The sequence below is a fragment of the Natator depressus genome, chromosome 1, assembly GCF_965152275.1.
Source record: "Natator depressus isolate rNatDep1 chromosome 1, rNatDep2.hap1, whole genome shotgun sequence".
In the NCBI taxonomy this organism is placed as follows: Eukaryota; Metazoa; Chordata; order Testudines; family Cheloniidae; genus Natator; species Natator depressus.
This window is the reverse complement of record NC_134234.1, coordinates 328,518,079-328,538,521: the sequence shown is the minus strand read 5'-3', so window position 1 is coordinate 328,538,521 and position 20,443 is coordinate 328,518,079. Positions and strand designations below refer to the sequence as shown.

At 41.7% G+C, this 20,443-nt stretch overlaps 1 protein-coding gene across 6 annotated transcripts in view; it reads left to right on the top strand.

Moving 5' to 3' along the window:
* PCLO (piccolo presynaptic cytomatrix protein) overlaps positions 1-20,443 on the top strand; it is a 522,276-nt gene that overhangs the window by 251,121 nt on the left and 250,712 nt on the right. The gene's annotated exons all lie outside the window — the stretch shown is intronic.

Sequence of the window (20,443 nt, the reverse complement as noted above, 5' to 3'; positions counted from 1 at the left end):
TTTTGGAAAATGAAGAGAGCCTCAGATTATTTTCTCAATGAGGGATTAAAAGACACACCATGGTATCACCTAAAACTAGCAGGGTACTTACAATTTTGGATGCTAAGGTTACTACCAACTTTTTTTCAGTGAACTACATTCACATTCATTCTGACAAGGATTTTTTGCCCCACCAAGTTCCCATGCTATAGTGTGGAATGCAGATACACTAAGGTGCTGAATGCATGTGCCTTTCAAGGTACCAGTAATCCCAGACTTGCTTCTGGCTGATTGAACTATCCTTTTTGTCCCCATTGGAAAAGGGAAGGAGAATTTCTCCCTACAGTTCTCAATTAAGTAAGGATTCTCCTTGTTCTCTCAATTTGTACTTGTTTGACCACTCCCCATTCCTGGAAGTCTCATATCACAGCTACCATCTTTCTGGATAAGGAGAAGTAGGTGGGAGTCACCTGTGTGTTCAGTGCTGCTTCTTATTGGCCAGGGGGATGAATTTGAAATAACAAGAGACATTCCCACCCCAGGAAATCAGTGTATAATTTGTGGAGCATTGCCTGGGAAATGAAACCTGCCACTGGCTGACAATCAAGGAGGAGATATTCATTATTTAGTATATTACAATTGTTCCATTTGTGTGTGTGTGACCTTTGTTCATTTGAATGTGCTGTTGTTTAGTTGTAAAAGGCCAGTGGGAGTCCTCACTCTGGTTTCTCTATTAATTTTTTGTGTTTTCTTCTGTGTTTAGCTATGTTTGGTTCCAGGATATGGCATTGGGTGGAATAATGAGTGTTTCTGTCTTGCCTCTATGTTTGCATGTGTGTCATGTTTTCCAATTTCAGGCTATCTACTCCCACCCTCAAAGGTCCAGATTGTATGCAACTCTTGCACCAACACAGAATCATAGAAATGTAGGACTGGAAGGGACTTTGACCGGGCATCTAGTCCAGTCCCCTGCACTGAGGCAGGACTGAGTATAATCTAGATCATCCCTGACAGGTGTTCGTCTAACCTGTTCTTAAAAACCTCCAATGACAGCAAATCCAAACCTCCCTAAGTAATTTGTTCCAGTGCTTAACTACCCTTACAGTTAGGAAGTTTTGCCTAATGTCTAACCTAACTCTCCGTTGCTGCAATTTAAGCCCATTACTTCTTGTCCTGTCCTCTGTGATTAAGGAGGACAATTTATCACCCTTTCACATACTTGAAGACTGTTATCATGCCCCTCCTTCTCCAGACTAAACAAATCCATTTATTTTTCAATCTTTCCTCATAGGTCATATTTTCTAGACCTTTAAACATTTTTGTTGCTCTCCTCTGGACTACCTCCAATTTGTCAACATCTTTCCCGAAGTGTGGTACCCAGAACTGGACACCTTACTCAAGTTGAGGCTTTATCAGTGCTGAGTAGAGTGGAAGAATTACTTATCATGTATTGCTTACCACACTTGCACTAATTCATCCCAGAAAGAAGTTTGCCCTTTGCCCAATATTACATTGTTGACTCATATTTAGTTTGTGATCCACTATAATCCCCAGATCCTTTTCTGCAGTACTGCTTTCTAGGCAGTCATTTCCCATTTTGTATTTGTGCGGTTGATTATTCCTTTCTAAGTGTAGTACTTTGCATTTGTCCTGAGTGAATGTCATCCTATTTATTTCAGACCATTTCTCCAGTTTGTCCAGATCATTTTGAATTCTAGTCCTGTCCTCCAAAGCACTTGCAACCGCTCCCATCTTGGTATCATCCGCAAACTTTATAAGTGTACTCAGTACGCCAGGGATCTCAAACTCGAACCACCACGAGGGCCCGAGGGCTGCATCACTGACACACACACCCCCGCTGCCCCTGGCCCCACCCCCACTCTACCCCTTCCTTGAGGCCCCGCCACTGCCCTGCCTCTTCCCACCCCTTCCCACCCCCATTCCAACCCCTTCTCCAAAGTCCCCACCCCAACTCCACCCCCTCCCTGCCCCATTTCACCCCCTTTCCCAAATCCCCACCCCAGCCCCGCATCTTCTCCACCTCCTCCCTTGAGCGCACGGCTCCCCACTCCTCCGCCCTCCCTCCTGGAAAGCGCTAAGGACCGCCAAACAGCTGTTTGGCAGCGGGAAGCACCTGGAGGTAGGCACAGGAGCGGGGATGCAGCACGCTGAGGGGAGGGGGAATGGGGGGAAGGGGAGCTTGGCGGCTCGCAGGAAATAACTCTGGGGGGGGGTGCGGGGAGCTTGGCAGGCCACAGGAAATAACCCTGCAGGCTGCATGTTTGAGACCCCTGCTCTACGCCATTGTCCAAATCATTCATGAAGATATTGAACAGAACTGCAGCCAGGATAGATCCTATGGGATCCAGCTCAATGTACCTTTCCATCTTGACTGTGAATCACTGATAACTGTCTAAGTTTGCTTTTCTAACCAGTTGTGCACCCACCTTATAGTAGGCTCCTGTAGGCTATATTTCTCTAGTTTGTTTATGAGACGGTCATGTGAGACAGTATCAAAAGCCTTACTGAAGTTGAGATATATCACATCTACTTAAATCACATCCATGTTGACTTTTATTTACCACCTTATTTTCTTCTAGATACTTACAAATTGATTGTCCAATGATTTGTTCTGTTATGTTTCCAGGTGCCAAGGTTAAGCTGACTGGTCTATAATTCCTTGGGTTGTCCTCATTCCCCTTTTTTATGGCTAGGTACTGTATTATCACTTTTCCAGTCCTCTTGGATCTTTCTTGTCCTCCACGGATTCTCAGAGATAATCACTAATGTCTCAGAGAACTCTTCTGCCAGTTCCTTAAGTATTCTAGGATATTCACCACATCCTACCCACTTGAATAATTGAACTTGTGTGTAATTCCTAACTTGTTCTTTTCCTATTTTAGCCTCGGAACCTACCCCATTTACACAGATGTTCACTATGTTAGTTGTCCAATCATGGCTAACTTTTTTGGTGAAACCTGAAACAAAGAAGGCATTTAACACTTCGGCCGTTCCTACATTTTCTGTTACTGTCTTGCCATCCCCACTGAGTAATGGGCCTACCATGTCCTTGGTCTTCCTCTTGCTTCTGTATTTGTAAAATGTTTCCGTGTTCCCCTTTATGTCCCTAGCCAGTTTAATCTCATTTCTTGCCTTGGCCTTCCTAATTTTGTCCCGATGTGCTTTTGTTGTTGTTGTTTTTATATATTCGTCCTTCATAATTTGACCTAATTTCCCCTTTTGTATGGCTGTTTTTTTGAAGTTCAGGTCATTGAAGGTCTCCTGGGTAAGCCAGGGTGGTCACTTAACCATGTTTCCATGCAGGTGTGCAGAGGCCATGCACAATAAAAAGTGTTCCCTGTGCACTCCCTGAAGGACTCTTAAAAGGGGGAAGAAAAGCAGTGTGCCCATGGCACTGCCTCCCCTTTCATCCACCTATCCAACCCCCCTACCCCCACATCGTCTCCTGAAGTTGGCATGAATGTTGCTGTTGTGCAGCTCTCCAAGCACCTCCACAGAGTGGGAAGCTGTAGAACTAACATTGTATTATTAACAGAGGCTTCACAGCAGAATGTTGCATATCTAATCACAGCGGGCTTTGGATAGCGTCCTCAATGGGAATGATTAGATTAAGCTCATAGGGAATATAGGGAACTATTTTTGAGTATGTGGAACTAGGCACACTTATTTCTATAAATAGGTACAATTGGCATTGATTTACCAATTTGTATAAAGAGGAATGTGCGTCTTATACACTTCATAAAAAGTTGTGTGCAACCTGAATAATGCAGTTTGTCTCTATAGAGATCTTAAATATTAGAGTTTGAAAATATACAGTGTGAATTAAAGGATATAGAGGATGTTATTTTTATTAGTATCTATCATATCTATTACTCTAGTGCCTAGAGGCCAACTGAGAATGGAGCCCCATTGTGCTAGGCAATATATATAGGCAGCCATATAATAGTAGACAGTCCCTGCCCCAAAGAGCTTTACAGTCTAAATAGACCCGGCATACACAGGGTGAGAGAAGGGTAGGACACACCAGCTGAGTGAACAACGTGATGAGGGTTCCATAATGTTTTTTTATTTTATTTGTTATTTAAATTCCTTTGGTGGGGTTATGTTAGGTGGAGATTAACTAGATGGATGGGGTAACAGAGTTGGAGCAGCAGCCAATCAATCAGAGGGGAGAGAATGTCTGGAGTGAAAACTACAGAAGGTGACCTGACAGCATCAGCATCTGAATGTCCCTGCTTAAGCAGCTCCTGCAGCTACTCTTTCAGCTTCAGTCTTTGGCTGGCTCCTCCCTGCAGTTTGTTTCCCCAAGCCCATGTGGCGGGAAGTAGGGGTTTAGGTGCTGGTACCCCCAGAGAGGGCATCTTCCTTGCACAGTTTTGGATCCAGGGGGTGCTGGGGAGGAGGGGTGGCCCTGGCTGTTTATGATATAAGTGATACACTAGGCAGAGTTTGGTTCAAGAAGGTCTAGACAAATACAAACTCCAGAGGAGCTAAGCTGATTGATACCAGCTAAGGATCTAGCCCTAGGGCTCTAACACCTCGGAAGCACAGGGAGGAATTATTGTTTTTCCAATTCTTCTTTCATTGGTGTAAAAACTGTAGTTATCTTTCATACTCAAAGGGCCCTCCTGCAAGTTAGCATACACATATTGCCACAATTAATGAGGGGTAAGTGGTGTTGGCATTCCTTCCTTAGCTGCAGGTTTGTATTATGTTATGCCAACATATCATGGACCCCTCTGCACTTGGATTTAAGTACTGCCACACTTCAATTTTATTCTAATTTAAACATGCACGCTGACTTATTTTGCTTGTAGCAGAAGCTTTTTTGGAACCCGGGCTATCTTTTTATTCTGTGTTTGTACAGCACCTACCACAATGGGGTCCCTGTCCATGACTAGGGCTCTTAGGTGCTGCGATAATGCAAATAATAATAGTAATAAATAATAAATACACAAAGGAGTGTTACGTGAGGGGCACTCAGAGAATGCTCTTATTTAAAACAGGGTACAGGAGAAGGGAGTCAGAGTCATCTCTCAAAACATCTTAGTTCAAAGAATTTATATGCACAACAAAACTCGGTCCAAGTCCTGATGTGCAGCAGGGAAAATGGCAGAGCTAAAAGCAAAATCAGGAGATGGTAAATTAGAAGTGATCTTTCATTGCATTCTGCAAGCTACATGTGTATATGTGCATGTCTGTCCACTGCAAAAAAAACCCCATGGCAGTGAGTCTCAGAGGCTGGGTCCACTGACTCGGGCTTATGTTACATGGCTCAAAACAGCAGCGTAGACGTTCCGCTCAGACTGGAGCTTGAGTTCTGAGACCTGGTGAGGGGGGTGGGTCTCAGAGCTACAGCTTCAGCCTGATCAGGAACATTCACACTGCTATTTTTAGGCCCATAGCATGAGCCTGAGTCAGAGAGTCACTGCCACAGGGTTTTTTTGTAGTGTAGACATACCCTGTGTCTAGTCATTGACCAGGTTTATATGCATGCTGTCTTTAAAGTCTGTTTTGCCAGAGCTGTCTCTCTGTAGGCCACATGATGTGTGTTTCAGACTGAGATGTGATCAGTAGTGGGAACAGACTATCCCTATGCAAAAGGCTTTTACACCCAATCTGAAGCAAGCAAAAATGAGTCTCTCCACCATTTAGGTTTTGCAGCAGTTTACTTCCTCACATTTAGCTTTATCAGAACATGTTTCCTAATAGAACATGATCTTGTTTTTGCAAATATTTTTTTTCACCTGCTGGAAAAAAATATGTTAAAGTAAGGCAGTGCTGTCGAACCTGTGATCCAAGAGCCACATGTGGCCCTTGAAGCTCTAAAATTGGGCCCTCAAGGCTGAAGAAGGAAATCTGTATTTCATTATAAATAAAATGTGATTCCTGAGCAATTTTTAAACTGTAGTGTTTGAATCACACAGCATCTCTGACTGCCTCCTTGTTTCCCCAGGAGTCCCAGATGTAAAATGGAGACACGCTGGACATCTGTTGTCATTTCCCTGCTGTGTAGGCTCAGCAGCACCTTTGCTGGCCACCTCTCTCATTGCATTGGTCTCTGCCAATCTGACCTGTGGGCAAGACCCACCAGCCAGACATCCAGGAAAGAATTCTCAGTAATAACTCAGAGGCCTCCGCATCTGGTGTCCCATTACCAGCTGTTGGAGATATTTGCTGCTAGCAGTTGCATATCGGCTACATGCCGTTGTAGGCAATCTCATCATAACTTGATAAACTTATCAAGCTCAGTCTTGAAACCAGTTAGGTTTTTTGACACCACTGCTCCCCTTGGAAGACTGTTCCAGAACTTCACTCCTCTGATGATTAGAAACTTTCATCTAAGTTCAAGCCTAAACTTGTTGATGGCCAATTTATATCCATTTGTTCTTGTGTCTACATTGCCTAACTATAGATTTTAAGGTCAGAAGGGATCATTATTGTCATTAATTTGACCTCTTGCATAACAGAAGCCACAGAAATTAGCAAGTGATTCCTGCATCATTTCCATAACTGTTCCCTTTGCAATGCAGAATAGAACAGAGTATCTGCCCCCAAAAAATTGATTGTGGCCCCTTAACTCCTTTGAAATAATACATTTGGCCCTAAGGAGAAGTGACTATGTTAACTTGAAATGCTGTGATATGAGTTGTTCTGGAATAAGTGTGTTTAGTGAAATTGTATGATAGGGTATAATGTTGGCTGAAGCCCAAAAGAACACATGCTGCAGGGTGCACAGAGACACAGAGGCTTGGATTGCTGGATGGTACCTCCACCTGGACTGCTCATTTGGAGGGTTACTTGTGGCACCTTCGAGAAGGTGCCACAAGTACTCCTTTTCTTTTTGTGGATACAGACTAACACAGCTGCTACTCTGAAACCTGTCATTTGGAGGGTTGGGGGTGTTGAATTTGAAGGGTCATCAGCTGGCTCCTGAGGGGAGAGGGAGCAGGGTCAGAGGGAATCAGAGAACTACAGTGTGATCAGGAAGGAATGCACTGGTGGGCACTTATAAGACTAGGCTTTCCCTAGCAGAGTAAGAAGTAGAAGGGATACTGAAAGCTACCGTTGTGTTTGTTACGTTTACTCTGATTAAGTAAAAGTTTAGTCATTTTTTGAACCCAGGAATTGGAGGCGTAGTAAATTGGTGGGTTTTGAAATACAGTTAGGAAAAGCAGCTAGGATCAACTTGCCAGCTTTAGCACATGCGTATTTAAACTTCAACATTCTAAACAAATTCTGTCAGTCTATGTATTAGGAGAGTTAATGGAGGCCTTATTGCAATTTTCCATCTGATACAAAAATGTGACATCACTGCATTTATAGTGGGAATTTTATTTCAATCTGTATACTGCAGCAAAACAGATAAGAGCCTTTCTCTGTCCCGAAACAGGTAAAAGTCACAGGAGTTTGCTTGCAGTTGCAATAAGATTGGAAATCATGATTTTTCTAAGCTGTCTATGCTCTTAAAAAGAACGCAAGTTGGTGAATCCCAAATCATTATTTTTTATATTTATTTTCATACTCGAGTGCCCAGTTAGGCTCCTAAATTTACATTTTGAAACCTAAATAAGTGCCCTGATATTTCAAAAGTGTCTAAAATAAGTTTTAGGTGCTTAACTCTCGGCATCTATCTTTGAAAATGTTGGCTTACATCTCAAATATCTACTGACAGCTAATATTGCAAAGGTTGTAAATTTTAGTTAACTGACATCCTGACTCTAAATTCATGTGGAGGGAATTTGCCCTATTGGTTTATAGGATTTTTTTCCTTGTTCCATATTTTGAAATTTCCTCTTGACCTTTGTTACCATAATTATATAACATAATTCTTTCCCATTTGCAATAATAGCATTCTTGTTCATGGATTGGGTAAATGTCAACCCTAGGTAACATTCACAAGAGCTTATATTGTGAAATATATTCTTATATATATTATAGGCAGCAGAGGTAGTGCCGCCTATAAATAAGGTTGCCAGAAACTTCCCACTATAATACCGTTTTCAGTTTCTTGTAACTTGCTAAACATAACCGTTTGGTTTGATATTTTCCATTTTGGGTGTCTGCCTCAGGTTAAGGACACAGGACCAGAAGACTCTGAGTAGGGGTGTGGCTGCATATTGCCTTTCGAGCATCCCTTGATGACAGAGTTTCGCTTTATGGCATCTTGTTTCTGTGGCCGTCCTGTCTCATCAGGGGCCCTTTTAAGAAGTCACCGTTCAAAGTACTTCAGACAATCCCCAGAAAGCCTTCCATTTATTTAGTCCTCAGGTGTACACCCCTAGTTCAGTGTCCCTCTCCCAGTAATCCAACACAAAGTCTTTCAAAGTAAAACACAGACTTATACAGTCTTCAACCCAGTTTCATCTGTGCACAGCCCCCTCCTCCTTGAGGTTCTGTCTGACAGTCTCTCTCCTGCTTCTCAGTTACACTCAACCATCCACTTACCCCTGGCATATTCTGCACCTTCCTGCAGCTGCCTGCTACCTTTTACTCTGGGATCACCTCAGGTGGGACTCCTCATGTAACCAGGGTTGGCTTAGCCCCCAGCTGTCCAGTCCACAGGGAAGCCACCCCTTTACATGCTGTAACCATTAGAGAACCTGGAATTTAACCAATTATTCCTGGGTCTTCAAAGTCCTTTGTTTTCTAAAAAATAGCTGAGAAACACACTGACAACATTTGTGTCTCCATCCCCCCACTAGGCACATCCACATTCAATTGCTTATTAGTTCAAGTGGAAGAGCCTGCCTGGTGGATGATCCCAATCCTACTGATAATCCATGTAGGTGGTCAGTATGGTTCCACCTGTTGAGATATTTGAGGTTTTTTTGTTTTGTTTTGTTTTTTCAAATGTAAAATTTCTTTCTTAAAAAAAATAGGAAATTACAGTAAAAATCCCTACCTTAATTCAACACCTTGCGTATATGCATTATGATATAGTGTTAAATGATCACATACTATTTTTACATAGGACTTCTGCCTCAGTGCACAGGATGGACTGTGCTCTGGGGATGAATAGGGTTGTGCGTGAATGAGGCTGGAATCTTCAGGACCCTTGCTTCATCTGTGGCAGAAGTTGGAAGGTATGTGCTGAATGAAGCTGGCACTACTGGAAGAAACAGGATAGTCTCACCCTCAAGGATGCTGAAGGCTGCTCTGGATAATTGGATTTTATCCCTTCCACTGCCACAAAGTTCCTGTGTGATGCTGGGCAAGTCACATAAGTTAAAGATTTCACTGGTTGCCACTAATTTCATGTATCTTTTTTCTGAGTACCCAACCTGAGACATTTGGGGTCTGATTTGCCAATGTGCTGAGCCCTCACAACTGCAAATGAGGCCAATGGGAGCTGAGCATTGAACAAATAAAGTGCTACCAAATGCTAGACTCTCTGGGAAATCAGGGCCTTGGTTTCTCAGATTGGACACCCAAAATTAGTTGACATTTTTTAACAATTTTGTCTTTAAATGCTGTGCCTTCATTCCCCATGAGTAAAATGAATAATAATACCATCTCACCTCTCAGGGGTATTGTGAAGATAAATTCATTAATGTTCATAAAGAATTATGCTAGTTTGAGGTGAGTGCAATAGAAAAGCCCAGGAGGACATTAATAATTCTGTGTGCAGTACAAGGGTTGGGTGGTGTGGAATAAATAATGCATGGGACCACACATTGAATGATGAGGATAAAAAGAAATATTGAATAGCTGTGTCCACCAGTCTCTGACCACCATTCATCCTCTGTACTGAATGAAGTAGAGGTGCTGTGGAAAATACAGTAGGTGATCATGTAATTAAAGGTAGAACAAGAATGCAAACTTACAATGGGGCAAACTAAAGCTGCACAGGCAACCTTACCTTGGGTATTTTCTAACTTCTGAGTGCTTGACTTTTCCAGCTTAATGTACTTTCAACATAGTTTTTTCGGATTTTATGTATATGTGTCTAAATAAGACTCTGAAATCTGAATTGGTTGCAAATGATAAAATCGGAAATATTTTTTTGGAAATCAACGAATTACCAGAAAAAGTAAATAGAAGCCAAAATTTAGATTTAGTGTAACCTTGAGGCAACCATCTTCCCTTAGTAACTCCAAAATATCCATAGGATTTTTATGATTTAAAAATCTGCATTTTCAGTATCAAGTGACCACCTATACAACATTGCCTATATCTATATATTATTTATATTTCTAATCTGAATATTCAAAACCTGTGCTAAATTACTGGGAAATGGGGGTCCTTTTGTGGATTTTTGTAGATACATTTTTACCAATTTCAACTGAGACCTAAACTCTAGTTGTTATTTCCAGCTATATGAATGTCTATACTCTTAGGGATAGATAAAGGCTTAACAGCGGATGCTGGGATGACATTCCCAGAAATATAGCTTTCCTAGTGTATTAGACAATAGTATCTAAATATATGACCATTCCCTATATATGAGCATGCCTTTTGTGTATGTGTGGTTTCTGTAGACAGAATCTGGGCCAAATGTCTGTACACGTAACAGGCACAAATCCATTGAGTTCAGTGGAGTTTCTCCTATTTACATAAATATAATCTGACCTGCTGACTCCAATAGAATTATACCAGGGATAGATTTAGTTCATGGTGTGTTTCCATTTCACCACATATTTATGATATACAGTACCTCACTGTACTTTAGTTTTAGTTTATCAATTACACTGATGAATTCAATCCATTAACAGTTTGTATGACTATCTTTTCTTTGAATAGCAAATTTTCCTGTCTTCTGTAACTGCCTGACATATTAAATGTCATAATTTACATAACTATCATTGGTGTAAAACAAATCACTCCAAGTCTGTGTTTTCCGATAAGGAGGTTCCCAGTTAATGAAAGGGCAAGAGTACAACAAAGACCGACACATTCTCCTGCAGTGTTGTAAAAGAAACTGCAACACCCACCTAATTATGGAGTATTTTCCCAGAGGAAATGGTGGAAGCCTCTTTAGTTGGAACTTGACTAAGCAGTAGGAAATGTTAATAAAGACTCCTAAACTAGTAGAGCAAAGGCTAGCTGGTTGTCCAGGTCTTTTCTATACTTAATTTTTATTTTTTTTTATACTCTGCAATCATGATTAAAGCTTAATGGAGACTGGGTAGTAGTTCTACTTGGAAAAGTGACTTTGTGAAAGTGCATCTGTGGGATTCACTCTTTTATTGTTTCTCAATGGTTTCTCGGTAAGATACTTTTTACTTATAAACTGAAGTTATGTGATTTTTCTTCCCCCCCCCCCCCCCCCCGAACTACCAGCCCATCAAACTCAACCTCGGATCTGAGAGTCAAGCTCGGTTCTTTATTTTTCACACATCACTAATAATAAAGGTTCTGTAGGCTAAATTACAACTTCAGTTATACACGTGTAAGCACATTGTCTTCACATGTGTAACTGATTGCATTTTAATAAACAATTCTATTGAGGCATGCACAAGAAGGAATAGAATCCAGGTCATTCTCTCTTTGCTGTGTTAACTCTGCAGCATGGCCAGGAGTAAAAAAACAGTACAATTTATTCTGTTGCTAAAGTAGACACATATCATTTTTGAGGATGCACAAAAGGACAGATCTGTTGAGTAAGGAGATGCTGTTTTAATACCATCACTTATCAAAGTACAACCACATTTTGGGCCTGATTTTGAAACATGTGCACTGCCTCCTGAGAGGTGCTAAGCACCCTCAATTCCTATAGAAGTCAGTGCAAATTTTTGGCACTTATCAGGAGTCATATAACACTCTGTAAGACTGGGCCCTGTACGCTGAAATCTGAGTATTGGTGACGTGATCTCTCAGGCAGGGTTAGCACAGGGTGAGCACTCTCATAGGAAAGTGAGAGCTTTTGCAGGAGTTAAGTTGTGCTGAGTGCTTTCAAACAGAGATACCTGACTAATAAGAATGAGCTGATATTTTGAAAAAAAAAAAAAACAAGTATTTCTTTAGATAGGAAAAGAACAGCTAGCACGATAATTTCTAACATTTCTGATGAATCAGAGGTTTGTGGAAATGCTTGGAAAAACTTTAATTGGACCAAATCCTCCAGTCCTTTCTTTGGAACCAGCCCTTCAAAATGTGAGCAGAGGACTCTCAATTCTCAGTGAAGTCAATATGAGTTGAGGGCACACAGCAATTCAGGCCTTTAATCCTCCATTAAGCAAAAAGCCCACTAAAATCAGTGGGAACTGATTGAGACTACAGGGTCTGGCACTCGTATTTTTCAGGAAACCATTCTACTATATCTGTATCTATCTATCTATAAAATATGTATGAAAACTTGGCCAACCCAAGTATAGGGCCATCTACAGCCCCCTAGTTCTTAATCTTTGGTTCAGATTTATCCCAGGTCAGTAATAACCAAAAGCATAAGGCTATTTGGTGTCCTTTATAAATTCAGTTGGGGTTCTCTGTCCAGTTCTAAATGGACTAGTCCAGACAACAGTATTGTACATAGTTGAAAGGAAGACAGTATTATGTGTTCTGTGTAATTCACCATTAAGCATAGATGAAAGGGCCTACTTGCTGCAGAGGCAGCTGCCATTTTGTGTTTCACTTTAGATGAAAGTGGGATTCTATATTTGTTCTTTCTTTGTTATTTTCCTTAATCTAGAATAAAAGTAATCTAAATTGAAACAGCAAGCTTTGCTCTTTGCATCTGGGGAATTTTAACAACAACCTCAATTGGATTTCAGACTGTAGTGTAAAGGAACAGCTGTGTGGCATTGCTGTATGCTGTTAAGCCATTTCTTTTATCCAAGGCAGATGGCTGAGCTGCAGTGGTGAACAAAGTGATACTCCTGTGTACTTTGCAATTAGTAAATTGCAAGAATCAAGTTTTAGGCACAATCCTGATCAATGGATGGTGTGTAAGCTACAACAGAAGTAGCCCCTGGTGATGTACCTCAAAATATCCCCTAAAACACCATTTTCCCTCTTCTTCCTCTTGCTCAAGATGGGATAGAGGCTGGTAATTTGCTGCTAGTCTATACCCTTTGTGTTGGCTCACCTTTGTAGGCCAGAGAGTAGGGAGATAGATCAAAGGTCCTGCCTGCAACGTGCACCTTTCCTACCTGCTCTAGTTGGATTAAACAGGCATGCAAGTTCCAGCAGAGATTCAAGTAACCCTACAGGGGCATAAGGAGAGTTTTTACTCTCCCTCAATTCTTTGCATGAACATTTAGTCTAAGGGTAACATTTTCAAAAGTGTATAACCCTTAGGAGCCAAGGTACCATTTTCAAATGTGACTTAGGTGCTTAGGACTCTAAGTCTCATTGCCTTTCAATGGGAGTTGGGGTCCTAAGAGCATAAGTCACTTTTCAAAATGGGACAAAGGGTTTGTCTACACACAAACATTTAATGTGTGGCAAGCTGGAGTCAACAATGTGATGCATACTGCCTGTGTGTACCCTACTACCATGCACTAAGTGTTTCCCTAGTGCATATTGACCTACTTTTGTTTCAAAGCATAGTAGATCAAAGCACTCCAGGGAAATTTTAGTGTGTGATAGCAGGGTGCACTTAGATAGTTAGTGCACAACACACGAGTGTACTGTTGATTTACACCCTTGTGTGCCATTTCAGGTTGGAGGGGGGGGCAACTTTAACCGTGATTCCAGGGGCTACTTAGGCACTTGAAAACTCTAGTTTTTTGACAGATAACTTAGCAAGTAGCTGACAGGAGCACTGTTTCTAATTCTTATATAAAAGAAAGAAAATTAAATAAATTAGACCCACTCAGCTCTAATACTAACATGTTCTGACATCTTGTGGCAGGTCACTTAAGGGACACTGGTTAGGTTCAAAATTTTAATGTATATTCTTACTTTGTTACTAGGTCTGGGGAGAGAGAGACCCCCATCGGGGCTCCTGGGTTCTATCTCAGCTCTGGGAGGGGAGTGGGGTCTACTGGGTTACAGTAGGGGGAAATACATCTGGGTCTATATAAGAACATCAGAATGGCCATCCTGGGTAAGACCAATGGTCCATCTAGCCCAGTATCCTGTCTTTCAACAGTGGCTAATACCAGGTGCTTCAGAGGGAATGAACAGAACAGACAATCATCAAGTGATTCATCCCCTCTCACCCACACCAAGCCTCTGGCAAACAGAGGCTAGGGACATGCAGAACATGGTGTTGGATCCCTACTCACTCTGGCTAATAGCCATTGATTGCCCTAACCTCCATGAACTCATCTAGTTCTTATTGGAACCCTGTTATAGTTTTGGCCTTCACAACATCCCCTGGCAAAGAGTTCCACAGGTTGACTGTGAAGAAATACTTTATTTTGTTTGTTTTAAATCTGTTGCCTCTTAATTTAATTGGGCAACCTGTAGTTTTTGTGTTATGTGAAGGAATAAATAATGTTTCCTTATTTAATTTTTCCACACTATTCATGATTTTATAGACCTCTATCATTCCCCCCCCCCTTAGTCATCTCTTTTCCAAGCTGAAAAGTCTCAGTCTTTTTAATCTCTCCTCATATGGAACCTGTTCCATACCCCTAATCATTGTGTTGCCTTTTTTTGTAGCTTTTTTCAATTCCAATATATCTTTTTTGAGATGGGGTGACCACATCTGCAGGCAGTATTCAAGATGTGGGCATACCATGGATTTATATAAAGGCATTAGAATATTTTCTGTCTTATTATCTATCCCTTTCCTAATTATTCCCAGTATTCTTTTTTGATTGCCACTGCACATTAATGGATGTTTTCAGAGAACTATCCACAATGACTTCAAGATCTCTTTCTTGAGTGCTAACAGCTAATTTAGACCTGTGACAGGTCAGGCCAGATGGCTACAGGAGAGTAATAGAAGGCAGATATATTAGCCTCAGGTTAAGTAGGTCCCTTTTCCCTGGGTAAGGTAAGAGGGAAGGTTCCAGAACAATCAGGAACCTTCTGGAGACGATTAAGACAGACAGGCTGATTGGCTGCAGGTGTTCTAATCAAGAAGCTGCTAGAATCAATTAAGGCTGGCTAATCAGGGCACCTGGGTTTGTTTAAAAAGGAGCTCACTTCAGTTTGTGGTGCGCATGTAAGGAGCTGGGAGCAAGAGGTGCTAGGAGCTGGGAGAGTGAGAACGTGGACTGTTGGAGGACTGAGAAGTACAAGCATTATCAGACACCAGGAGGAAGGTCCTATGGTGAGGATAAAGACGGTGTTGGGAGGAGGCCATGGGGAAGTAGCCCAGGGAGTTGTAGCTGTCGCACAGCTGTTCCAGGTGGCACTCTAGACAGCTGCATTCCACAGGGCCCTGGGCTGGAACCCGGAGTAGAGGGCGGGCCCGGGTTCCCCCCAAACCTCCCAACTCCTGGTCATCCACAGGAGGAGTTGACCTGAACTGTGGGTTCACGAAAACGGCCAAACTGAGGGCTGCCGTGAAGCTCCAAGGCGAGCAAATCTACCAATATGTGCAAGACCCACCAAGGTAGAAGAGGAACTTTGTCACAGACCCCATCATTTTATTTGTGTAGTTGGGATTATGTTTTCCAATGTGCATTACTTCACATTTATCAGTATTGAATTTAATCTGCCATTTTGTTGCCCAGTCATCCAGTTTTGTCAGATGCCTTTGTAACCCTTCACAGCCTGCTTTAGACTTAACTATCTTGAGTAATTTTGTATTGTTTGCAAATTTCACCACCTCACTGTTCACCTCTTTTTTCCAGATCATTTATGAATATGTTGAACAGTACTGGTCCGAGTACAGATCTTTGGGGAACACCACTATTCATCTCCTTCCTTTCTGAAAACTGACCATTTATTGCTACCCTTTGTGTCCTGTCTTTTAACCCGTTATTGATCCATGAGAGGACCTTCCCCTTATCCTTAGAGCAAAGGATCAAGATCCAAAAATTACTGACTTCTTGGAAGACCTTGAGCAAATTCCTTGATTTGTTTTTGTTTCAGTCAAACCCAGCTATGAAACTGGCTTGAAAACCCACTGAAAACTAGAGACTGGCTCTGAGCTGAGCTTTCCTAGGTAAATAAGTTATAAAAACAACACAGAAAGAGCTATCTCATCTATAAATTATATATTTTTAGAGAGTGTAAAGATTTTTCAAACAAAAGGGGGAAGCTGGTTAACATTTAGAGTCACTTACATTTAGAACCCTTTCTTCCTCTGATGCATTAGAAACCCTGCATTATCGACCTCCTGGAATAATCTCTTTGTGACTCAAATGAGGCATCCTATTTCCATCAGTCAGATCTTCCAAAGAGAAGGGGGTATCCAACATTTGATAAGCATGTCACATAAATGGGATTTTCTGAAGGGTATTTAACTGGGTCAGCGTGCAGTGCCTGTTACTTTTACATTTCTTTATTTCACACCTATTCCCTGTTCAATGAACAGACACTTCACCATTAGGGGAAATTAGCCTAATGATGTCTTTTGCTTTTCAAAGTGGGTCCTTCACAGTCTTTCAAAAAGCATGGTCACCTGGCATGGGGTTAACAAAAGGCCTGTTTTTTTTCCTCCCCTTTCCTGCTCACATGTTCTGCATCTTCCTCTCTGCAAATGGCCAGCTCACATTCAGGCCAAAATTCCACACTCTGCTCTGCATGTGGGATAGACAGGGAAGAAGATATAAGGAGTCCTTCCCTGCTCAGATCCAACACACATGCGTAACAACACACACACTTCCGTCTGAGCGTTATTTGAGCGCTAAGTTGGGGACTGGCTAACTTGGGGACTGGCTAATCCATGGACTGAGAAACAAAGAAATGCAGCATTACTATGTGTACAAGAACCAAGCAGGAGCCAGGGAGCATAAGAGGAGTGTTATGGCTGACAGTATGGATTTAAACCAGGACCTCTAGAAACTTTAGCTTAAGAGCCAGTCTCCAAGTTGAGACAGACTCACATCCTGTGTAGATCAGGCACAGAAGAGGACACATAACACACATTGCCTAGAGGATGACAGAAGCTCACCCCCTGCACACTCCTTTTTACTGCTAATCCGTTTCTGCTCTGACCCCCTGTATCATTCCACCTCCATCCTACCTGCACTGCAGCACAGCCAGACTCCACTCACTCAAGCATTCTTTAGTGGAAGAGCCCCTTCAAGATTCTGTGGTGGCACCTACCACACAGTATCTTATAGTGACACCTTCAAGGATCAAGCTGAGCTTGATGTGTGTGCAGGGAAGGATGGAAGGACTGAGTACCCACCAGCCAGCAAGGAGTAATGTCTGTTACTTCAACACTTGTGTCATGTTTGCTTACTGGAAGCCTTTAGAACATTCTTGTGTAGGGAAATGGGAGAGGGAGGTCAGAAAAAATGATGATCCTTAAGCCATCTTTACAACTGGTGTATCTGTGTACATACTATGTAAATCCTTGGCACCCATAGTTTCTGGACCAATTGAAGTCCAGAGAGACTCTTTTGATTACACTGATAGTGAATTTGGCCCAATGCACTCTACTGGCTAAGCTAGTTTATGAGCATCTGTGAAAAAAAATGCAGGAAAACAAAACTGCATTAGCACGTTTTGCAGCGGGACGGCGCAGCAGAAGGCTGTCACTTGCAAAATCCTCCTTACTGTTATCTCTGGGTAAAATCTATTTAACTGACCTGGGGGAAAACACTGATCTGGTAGACTGTGGATTATTACTGACAAAATAGCAAAGAGAAAGTGACACAAACCTGACATGGCATTGCATACCTATTGCATTTATATATAAATTACAGACATCTATGTATTTTTGTCAGAGCACTTCTGTATCCATTGCATATACATACATTTGTTTCAGTGACATCTCTTTACACTTCCCTCCCACACAGTCATTTTGGAACCATTTTATTCACAAGTCCAGTATATTCATTAAACCATGTCCCTAGACCCACGATATCTATATGCATTGCATTGTAGATCCATACATTTCCATCCATACATGCTCCCTCAAAAGTATATCAAGACATATTTTTATCATATACCAGATATTTGGAGGACACAGCGGGGCATGGATTGCACACTGAGACAGCTGGGCTGAAGGGAGATGAAGCACCAGTCCTGTTGGATTGAGGCAGTGCCCACACCCCAATATGGAGAAGTCTAAAAAGGAGAGAGACAAAAGTCAAAACCCATTGTAATGTCTCAAATCTTCCTTTTCTATGACCCAGTTTGCGACTTCACTCACTTTGCTCCATGTTTCATTTGTTTAATTGCAGTCCCTGTACACAGGCACCTGTAGCTTAAAATTCTCATTGCAACTACTAGAAGCACTTTCCATGGAATTTTATGTGTCCAAACCCACAACACAAAATGCAAAATAAAACATTCCAGACTAAGTCCACCAAAAACGCTTATGGCCTTTTTATGCTCCCAGCTTCAGTATTCCTTTCTCACCTATTTTAGCCAACAAGGCCATTTCAGGTCTTCTTTAAAGAACATGAAAAGATCAAAGACAATTAAAGTTTGGCACAACCACCCTTATATCAACATACACTAAGCTGCTTTTCAACCAATGATTATGGGTTTGCGTGTGTATCTATATAGACACGGGGAAAGAGAGAGGCTGTAAGTATATATTTAAGCTGGTTAAAAATTTTCAGTTGAAACTAGCTTTTGATGGTTTCAGAGTAGCAGCCATGTTAGTCTGTTAGTCTGGACGAAAGCTTATGCTCTAATAAATTTGTTAGTCTCTAAGGTGCCACAAGTACTCCTGTTCTTTTAGCTTTTGATGGAAAATTGGGTATACAAACACACATACAGTGACTCAATAAGCACTGCCACCATCAATACTTTGACACCCAAGTAGCTATATGAAGAAAAGCTCATTCCTGTGATCAAAATGAGTAACAAGGTGGGTTTAGTGAACATGTTATTTACCATTTTCCCCACCATTTGATCAGTTATTATCCCTCAAACTCTTTATGCAAACTCTGTTCTTGACTAGAGATGGCCAGAGAATGAAAATTCTATTTTGCAGAAATTTTCGAGGTTTCAAAATCTGTGTTCGTTCTGCATTGGTACAAAACAAATTGTGTTCAAATAGCTGTTTTCCACTTTAAAAGATCATGTTTTTGATTCAGGTCTCTCTCTTGTCAGGAAGTCCTCTCAGTACCTCAAAGACTTCCCTATCAAAAACTTTATCAAAAAGAAAGTCTCTGTGACATGTTTCGACCTTCACAAAATAACATATTTTGATGACAATTTTTGTCAAAAATGTTCCATTCAGTTCTATTCTTGACAAAGTATTTCTAACACCAGTTCCACACTTCATACTATAGTAAAGTGTTATCTTTAATCTTAAGTGTTTCCTTTCAGTTGGTTGAAAACTAGGGTGACCATATTTCCCAAAGGGAAAAAGGGACACTGCAAGGGACTAGGATCCAGTCGTCCCCCACTTCCTGCATGGGGCTGGCCTGAGCCGCTCACCTGAGCCCCAATCCCCATGTGGGGCTGATATCACTGCTTGCCCAAGCCTCCATCCCTGAATGGGGCTGGCCCAAGTCCTGCCTCCTCCTCCTCACACAGGGGGCTGGCATTGCTGCTTGCCCAAGCCCTGCCTCTTCCCCCCCGTGGCATGAGGCTTGAGCTGGCCTTGCTGCTCGCTCAAGCCCTATCTGCCCCCTCCCTGTGCATGGTTGGCATCACCGCTTGTCCCCCTGCACGTTTCTCCACACCCCACTTGTTTGACAAAGGTGGGCATTTGTCCCGTTTGCTCTTGCCAACTTGATCAGTTGGCAATAGCAAACAGGACAAATGCCCACTTTTGCCAAAAAAGTTGGGACAGCTGGGACAGGGCTTAACAAAGGGACTCTCCTAGCCAAAACGGGACCCGTGGTCACCCTATTGAAAACCCAAACATTTAACAGAGTTTCTCATACATTTGCTTGATGATCAAAATGTAATAAACTATTACTTGAAAATAATTTAAGGTTGGAAAAAAAAATCTGATAGCTTATTAATCTTATCGAGGTCACAAGAAAGATCTAAGTGTTTCCACAGTTTATATTCCTACATGACTAAAATATGAAAGAAATACAGTGACAAGATCTTCTGTGTAAACCTTCCCTCCCTATAATAAGACTAATAGATTCCCATAGGGTGCCTTTAAAGCAGATCAGTCTTCATTTTTGTAAATTGCTTGGAGTATGTTATTGATGAGACCTTTAATTTTGGGCCACATTTACCATAGGCTGAAGTGGGTGCAACTATATTGAAGTCAACATGTGCACACTTATAACCAAGGTGCATTTGGTAGTGTGTCCATGTGACACACACCCATCTTCCTGCTTGCTACTGTATTTCTCAGCAACATTGTCCAGTTAAGTAGAGGCTTAGTGTATGAGAGAGTGGAATTTTTCATCCACTGTAGCTTTTCTCATAACAAGGGTACCTGCAAATTCAGAGAAACCCTCCACCCCACCCCCCAAAAAAGAGAGAATAAGGGAGGGGGGCAATTAATCTG